This window comes from Carlito syrichta, unplaced genomic scaffold (genome assembly GCF_000164805.1).
Source record: "Carlito syrichta isolate Samal-C Ts95f unplaced genomic scaffold, Tarsius_syrichta-2.0.1 Scaffold314054, whole genome shotgun sequence".
In the NCBI taxonomy this organism is placed as follows: domain Eukaryota; kingdom Metazoa; phylum Chordata; class Mammalia; order Primates; family Tarsiidae; genus Carlito; species Carlito syrichta.
Window position 1 is genome coordinate 181,974 of NW_007258150.1, and position 8,902 is coordinate 190,875.

At 42.9% G+C, this 8,902-nt stretch overlaps 1 pseudogene; it reads right to left on the bottom strand.

Moving 5' to 3' along the window:
• Positions 1–3,865: 3,865 nt before the first annotated feature.
• On the bottom strand, positions 3,866–4,167 carry LOC110596774 (annotated as a pseudogene).
• Between the last annotated feature and the right edge of the window lie 4,735 nt (positions 4,168–8,902).

The following is an 8,902-nucleotide window of genomic DNA, read 5'->3' on the forward strand; positions in this document are numbered from 1 at the left end:
CTCACCTCGGCCTCCCAAAGTGCTGGGATTACAGGCTGAGCCACCGAGCCCGGCCCAAAATTTGGTTTTAATAATGCACTAGGCTGGGTTCAGTGACCCAGCCTGTAATCCCAGCACTCTGGGAGGCCGAGGTAAGAGGATTGCCTGAGCCCATGGGTTCAAGACCCATCCAGGCAACTTGGCAAGACCTCATCCCTACAATAAATCAAAAATTAGCCAGGCGTGATAGCACGTGCCTGTAGTTCCAGCTACATGGAAGGCTGAGGCGGAAGGATTGCTGGAGCTCAGCAGGTCAAGGCTGTAGTGGCCAGAAGCATGCCATTGCCTTCCAGCCTGGGTGATGGAGTGAGACTCCAATTCAAAAATAATAATAATAATAACGCACTAATTTTTTTTAAAACCACAAAATTCTAATTTGCTCCAATTATTTAAAATCTGTCCCATTGTGGTGTCTGAGGGTACAGATTGTTATACTTTTTTTGTTCACGTTCCTTGAAAACCCACAATTTGCCTTTGAACATTTGTGTGCTGCATTCTGCACAGGAAAATTTTGAAACAAATACCCAGAATTTTGCCTTTGAACACTTGCAATTTATTCCTCAAAGGAGAATTCTTAAATAAATAAATAACTCTATAAACAGCAATGCCAGGAATCCCTGGGACCCTGATGGCTTCTTCCAAGTTGAATGTCTCCAGCCCTCCCTGAAACTTTCCTCTGCTCCAGGACTTTCCAGTGAAGCCTACAAAATGGTCTGGTACAAAACCCTTTTAGAGTGAACAGACCATGTAGATGTGAAATGATCTGTTTCTACTTATTTCTAATTATGAACAGGCAAAATTGTCAAAAACCCTTATGAATTACTAAAAAGTAGTCTTAGTTGTAAGATGTGGACAATTAGGTGAGAGTGATCAGGTCTCACTCTATGTGCCACAGTGTGACTAGTATTTTACCTGTCCCTCAGGAGAAGTACTGAGCTTAACAAGGTGATTTCATCAGGTGGGAATGACCAGTTCCCATGCCTTAGTATGTCCTGCAGAGTATTCAGCATTTAAAGCTTTACCAGTCTTATAAGAGGTGTGCTAGTCAGGCATAGCCAAAAAAATAAGCAGTAGTGCTATCTAGCATTACATTTTAAAGTAGGGACTTAACATACATTACACCCCTCTAATAGACTTCCCAACAGTTTTACAGGGACAAGCAGTTGATTACGATCTTAGGCAAGGCCTAAATCTTTAGAAACAGACTCACTTTCAACTAACCTGGCTTCTAACATTTGAAAACAAGAACAGTCTATTCAGTCCCTTAGTTGCCAGAGAAAGATTACAAAATTATTTCCTCCAAGGTTAGCGTCAACTTGCGCTGAGTTAGCAAAAGGCTAAGTAGTGTATAAGAGAGAATTCTATGCTTCATTACAGGTGGATTAGAATGAACTCCTTCAGAATCCATGAAGGAGAATGCAGGCTAAGGAAGGGAGAAGGTGTGGTTCTGGGAAACAATTCAACTGGTAGCATTTCACATACATGGCAGGCAACTTTCACACATCCTTGACAACAAAAGACAGGAATTTTAACAGTGTCGATGGGTTGGGAGAAACACTACACAAATAAAGGGAGACAGCGACACTTAGGAAAACATAAAATGACATAAAGAAACGCACTAGTCAAGTTTTTAAAATATGACATGTCTCATTAAACAAAGCATAATAAACCAGCCAGCTTTTTTAAAAGCAAATTTAAAGATGGCAGACACACACAAATATGGGAACAAGGGGTATGAGGAACATCTGTTTCATCCTCCTCCAGCCATACTCCTTGTGGAGATATTTCAGACATCTCTTAGCAATTGGCAGGTTAGTACAAACCCCCAATCCGGATTAACCCTATGTGGAACCCTTCCACTGTCTGTCTCGTTCACGTGCAATCACACAGCACATTCTCCAACCTTCCACCCTAATTCTAGGAGTCAATGGGTTCATCTCAAGAGAGTGTTTTCTTCCAACTGTCTTTTAGCCCTTTCCTTCAGATTGGAGACTACTAGCGTACTCCAGGAGGTGATCAGGCTCCCCTTCTGCCATTTACTGGCAGATCTATGCAAAGGTCCTTGTTCCTACCCTTTCTGTCGGGTGGTGTCCTCACACCAGTTCTTTGCCTCTTTTCGGGTTCCTGTGCTTTTGGGATCTGTGCCTCAGTGCGCCGGAAGAGGCTTCTCCCCTACAGATCAAAGGGTCCACTGTGCGCCAGGCAAGACTGCCTCTCTTGTCACCAAGGAGGTCATACCCCGAAGACAAAGGAGGTGGAACACACCATCTGTGAACTCTCCCTTTCCCAGCCAATGCACCAAGAAATGTTGCAGGAAAACAGAGAGACCATGACATCGAGGCTATCTTAGGAAGCAGCGGTTCATTAGTGCTGGTGCGATTCAGCGGGCTAATGTTCCAAGGCTGAACAACTGGGAGAAGGAGGAGAGGGGTTTTATCTGTTAGTTTAGGTAAGGGAGGGGGTTGGGTTGTATGGCTACACATTTTTCTTTGGAATTTGCAAGGTTGTATTTAACAAAACCAGATTTTCAAAGAACAAATTGTCTCCAGGGTATACATGACAAGCAGGGGTTGTAAACTGATAACTTCACAAAGAGAGGATGTGGGAGTAAGGTTGTGAATGGATTACTATCTTGCATTTCCAGGAGAGCGACCATTGGCTATTTGGTTTTCTCACATCCCATGTCTAGCAGTTCTGGAGATTGCAGGTTGATTTTTAAAAGGAATAATTTTAACTGTTTTTAGCCCCTCTCTGCCACATTTTAATCCTTCTAATGATTTCGCAAAAGCACCATTCCCAATCACACATACTTAGTAGTTCCACAGCTTTATGTGGTTTTGGTGGCTGTTTAAAGACAATCCAAAATTATAACTTAGTCTGACTTAGTAAATAATTCATAAGGAAAGGTTAACTTGCTACTATTTCTGGCACATTAACTTTTAAAAGCACTTGACCTTAAAGATTGCCTATAAAAATGTGAGAAGCATTAAACAGTCTTTATTTGATATTACATATAAACCACACTAAAATACTTTTTTTTTTTTTTGAGTTGGAGTCTCACTCTGTCGCCCAGACTGGAGAGCAGTGGCTGCTCCCAGCCACTGCAGCCTCCACCTGCTGGGCTCCAGCGATCCTTCCACTTCAGCCTTCCAAGTAGCTGGAGCTACAGGTGCACGCTACCACACCTGGCTAATTTTTTGATTTATTGCAGAGATGAGGTCTTACCAAGTTGCCCTGGCGGGTCTCGAACCCGCAGGCTCAGGCAATCCACTCACCTCAGCCTCCCAAAGCACGGGATTACAGGCTGAGCCACCGAGCCCGGCTTAAAATACTTTTAATAAGGACAGCATTTTAGATACAGGGAATTCTAATTAGATTGGCATAGTTAAAACCAAAAATATAAAGTAGACATTGCTACTTTATCTTGCTTTTAAGAGGTCAAAGAACACAAAACAGGTGTTACTTGGTTCTGAGACAGTGAAGGGACTTCCCCAGTTATTTATATATATTCATATAACCAGTTATATAATTGTAAATATAAAACCAATCTCCAATAGATTTTAAGATGGTATTCACTATCTTTGTGAAAAGTTAAACATTTGAATTACTATTAAACATTTGAATTACTATTAAAATAAAATAAACTGATCTTATTTACTTAACCACAAGTCAGTCTTAGTGTAATCAGGACTGTCCAATAAAAATATTCTGTCAGCCACTCATGATATGAATTCTGGTGTATGAGATCAATTAAATTATGGGACACATAAAAAAAGTCATGAGACATTTCTGTTTTGTAATAAATAAGGCAATGACCAATTATTACTCAGTAGCTTTTTTTGAGATAAACTATCAAGTGTGCCCTTTCTGCCTTCTTCTTAATGCCAGTGAAAATCATTTCTGTTACAAGATGTACTTCTTGGGATTCTCCAAATACTCCATCAGCATATCTTCTCCCCAGGTGATGCCTTTGTTCTTATTGGTGTCTGTGTAAGAGAATCCAGCAACTTGAACTGTCTTCTGCCAATGGAGATCTGGCCCTTTTTTGAGCTTGCCTCCCTTTTCCATAGTGTGACACCAGGCACACTTCTGAACAAAAACCTTCTTGCCTTTCTCAAAATCATCCATATTTATTTCATTGCTGGCTCTACAGAGAGTTCCACTTGGAAGCCAGATGTCCTGCTCTTCTCATTGTAGATTCTTTTTTTTTTGAATTGGAGTGGCACATTCAAAGCCACTGCAGCCTTGACCTGCTGGGCTCAGGTGATCATTCCGCCTCAGCCTTCCAAGTAGCTGAAACTACAGGCACATGCCACCACACCCGGCTTATTTTTTTTATTTAGTGAAGAGATGAGGTCTCACCAAGTTGCCCAGGCCGGTCTTGAACCCGTGGGCTCAGGCAATTCTCTCATCTCAGCCTCCCAAAGTGCTGGGATTATAGGCGTGAGCCACTGTGCCCAGCCGTCATTGTAGATTCTTAATTTTTTTAAGACTAGTAGAGTGTTAGTAGTGATAAGGGAAGAAAGAGTAGAACAAGGATTTCAACCTGTAACTGACTGTGAACAATCGAGATAACTCACTACCTTGAGACCAGTCAGATTCTTAACATATTAATGAATGTCTAGGTATCAGTTTGGGCTGGGCTCACACATATAATCCCAGCACTCTGGTAGGCCAAGGTGGGAGGATCACTTGAGGTCAGGAGTTCGAGACGAGCCTGGGCAACATAGCCAGACCCCCCATCTCCAAAAAAAAAAAAGATATCAGTTCGATTTACAGTTTGGACACAGCTTCTGACAGGTGAGACTTGAGACCATGGGCTAGGATGAATGCTAACAGTGGTCACCTGAGTGATCAACTGGTCTTCTCCAAGAGAATATACTACTCTCAACAGTATTGCATTCACTGTTTTACCAGTATTCCCTACTTTTCTACTTGAACTGCAACACTGGTAGCCTTTGATTAGGAACTGATGAGCTAGCTGGGCACGGTGGTTCACGCCTGTAATCCCAACACTTTGGGAGGCTGAGGCGAGAGGACTGTCTGAGACCATGGGTTCAAGACCAGCCTGGGCAACATGGTGAGACCTTGTCTCTACAACAAATCAAAAAAAAAATAGCTGGGCATGGTGGCACATGCCTATAGTTTCAGCTACTTGTAAGGCTGAAGCAGAAGGATCACCTGAGCCCAGCCCGTCGAGGCTGCGGTGGCTGTGAGTGTGCCACCGCACTCCAGACTGGGTGACAAAATAAGACTCTGACTCAAAAAAAAAAAACAAAGAGGATTTCCTGAGCCTGGGGGTTCAAGACCAGCCCAGGTAACTTGGTGAGACCTCATCTCTATAATAAATCACAAAAACAAGCCGGGCGTGGTGGCATGCATCTGTAGTTCCAGCTACCTGGAAGGCTGAGGCGAAAGAATTGCCTGAGCCCAGCAGGCTGAGGCTGCGGTAGCTGTTAGCATGCCACTGCACTCCAGCCTGGGCGACAAGAGTGAGACTCCAACAACAACAAAAAGGAATTGATAAGCTGTGGAATTAGAATAAGGGAAGGTCCACCACCCTTCCCCTAAACTCATTATTGTTATTATTATTATAAGTAACAAAAGCTAACACTTATCACTTACACGTGCCAGACATTATTCTAGGCACTTCACAATATATTATTTCATTTAATTTTTACAACCATCCTATTATCCTACATTTCCAGGTGAGGAAATAAGGCCCAGGGGACTTGTCTAAAGTCAGATTTTTTACTTCAAAGCCATGTTCTTAGGCACTGATGCTACCTTAAATTGAGAACAATGTTAGAAGCCATCTAGTTTATTTTGTAAATCATACACAGGAGTGTCTCTGAACTGTCTCTAGGCTCTAAAGCAGCATATTACAAACTGGGCAAGCAAATATGTCCCTGGCAAAATGTGTGACGATAGCTTATGTTGGAGAATTAATGGAAATTCATGGTTATTATTTTGTAATGAATATTGGGAGTAAGGGACAGGGTAGCATGGCTTCTGTTGCATATATATTGAAAGACTACCTTCTAAATTTTGGGGTACTATCTGTGGTAAGACTTGATGCCTAGGGAAAATTCCAGGCAGATCTCTTTACACAGCTGATACCAAAAGCAGTCTGTTTGAAACTTGAATAATTAGAAGTTTGTATAGAAAAACCAAGTATCTGTGTGTTATAAAACAAGGAGTTCTTGAAACTAGAAGTCTAATTGACTACACTGGAATGTAAAAATGCATATTAATTCAATGGATGTATTTACTGTGTAATAACTTACTTCTAAATATTGATTAAAAATTATCATGCTAGGATTGAGTTAAAGGTAACAACTTCAGGTTCAATTGTAAGAAATATCTTTGTCTTACCTTTAAAAATGTTATTTTATTTTTCTTTGAGTCAGGGTCTTACTCTGTCACCCAGGCTGGAGCGCAGTGGCACGGTCATGGCCCACTGCAGCCTTGGCCTCCTGGGCTCAGGCAATCATTCTGCCCCAGTCTCCCAAGTAGCTGGGACTACAGGAGTGCACCATCACACTCGGCTAATTGTTTTGGGTTTTTTTTTTTTTTTTTTTTTTTTTGCAACAAGGTCTCCCTATGTTGCCTAGGCTGGTCTGGAACTCCTGGCCTCGAGCAATTCTCCCAACTTGGCCATCCAAAGCGCTGTGATTACAGGCATTAACCACTATGCCTGGGCAAAATTTATTATTTACATGTAATTTTAATCATCATAGTTTATGCATGACATAAATAGATAGGATTTAAGATATTAAGAGCAATTTATGATTTTAAAACAACCTTGAAGCCAGGCATGGTGGCTCATGCCTGTAATTCCAGCACTTTGGGAGGAGAAGATGAGAGGATTACCTGAGCTCGGGTTCAAGACCAGCCTGAGCAACATGGTGAGACCTCGTCTCTACAATGAATTAAAACACCAACCAAGCCAGGCTCGGTGGCTCAGCCTGTAATCCCGCGCCTTTGGGAGGCTGAGGTGAGTGGACTGCCTGAGCCCGCGGGTTCGAGACCCGCCTGGGTAGCAAGACCTCATCTCTACAATAAAATTTAAAAATCAGCCAGGCGTGGTAGTGCGTGCCTGCACTCCGGTAGCGGCCACTGCACTCCAGTCTGGACAACAGAGTGAGACTCCAACTCAAAAAAAACCAAAAAACAAAAAAAAAAACATCCACCAGGTGTGGTGGTTCATCTGTGGTTCCAGCTACTTGGAAGGCTGAGGTGGAAGGATCACCTGAGCCCAGGAGGTTGAGGCTGTGGTGGCTGTGAGCATGCCACTGCATTTCAGCTTGGATGACAGTGAGACTCTGACTCAAAAACAAAACAAAACAAACCTTAACTATTAAGTTATGAAGCAAAAAGCAAAGAATGTAATATGATATACCTGATAATTTAAAAAATTATGGCTATATTTCTAAAGCACTTATGCTCACCAAAGGATTATTATTAGTAATGTTGCTATTATTTTAGGGACCACCTACATCAGAATTACAGTTGTGCATATTACAAATACACATTTCAAGCCCAAGAATTGAAATTTACAATAACTAATCCCTACTCCATTTTGATGCACACAGGTGTAAGAACATTTGATATGGAGGATAACATTAATTTGGGAATGTTGCTAGATCAGGGTTTCCCAAACTCTCAAATAAGAACCACTTGCAGTCAGATGTGGTGGCTCATGCCTGTAATCCCACCACTTTGGGAGGCCAAGGCAGGAGAATCACTTTTGCTCAGGAGTTCGAGGCTGCAGTGAGCCGTGACTGTGCCACTGTACTCCACCCTAGGCAAGAGAGTGAGACCCTGGCTTTAAAAAGAATCATGGCTGGGCTCAAAAAAAAAAAAATCATTTATTACCACTTCTCCTGTAGATATTCTGACTCAAGAGGGCTGAATTGGTGCCTAGAATGTGTTTTTTTGTTTTTGAGTCTGAGTCTCATTCTGTCACCCAGGCTGGAGTGCAGTGGCATGCTCACAGCTCCTTGACCTGTTGGGCTCAGACAATCTTTCCGCCTCAGCCTTTCAACTAGCTGGAACTACAGGCATGCACCACTATGCCCAGCTAATTTTTTTGATTTATGGTAGAGAGGAGGGCTCGCCAAATTGTCCAAACTGGTCTCGAACCCCTGGTTCAGGCAATCCTCTTACCTTTGCCTCCCAAAAGTACTGGGATTACAGGTGTGAGCCACTGTGCCCGGTAGAATCAGTGTTTTGTTTTTTTTTTTTTGAGTTGGAGTCTCACTCTGTCGCCCAGACTGGAGTGCAGTGGTCGCTCCCGGTCACCGCAGTCTCCACCTGCTGGGCTCCGGCGATCGTTCCGCCTCAGCCTTCCAAGTAGCTGGAACTACAGGCACGCGCTACCATGCCCGGCTAATTTTTTGATTTATTGTAGAGATGAGGTCTCGCCTGCCTAGGCAGGTCTCGAATCTGCGGGCTCAGGCAATTCACTCACCTCAGCCTCCCAAAGGTGGGGGATTACAGGCTGAGCCCCTAAATCCGGCAGAATCAGTGTTTTTTAATAAGCATACCAGTTGTTTATCTTCAGAGTTGATGAGAGGGAAAAGTTAGATTTATATTTAATAAATATTGTAGTGAAATCCTGTTAGGTCAGTGAGCTGAGCTTGTGCTGTGGGTAAGCAAAGAATTGCACAGTAATTAGATTAGAAAATAAAGTTTATTTAGATAGTAGGTCAGAGTAAAAGGGCGAATTCACTTCAAGAATGGACAGGGGGGCCGGGCTCGGTGGCTCAGACTGTAATCACAGCACTTTGGGAGGCTGAGTTGAGTGGACTGCCTGAGCCCACGGGTTCGAGACCCGCCTGGGCAACTTGACGAGACCTCA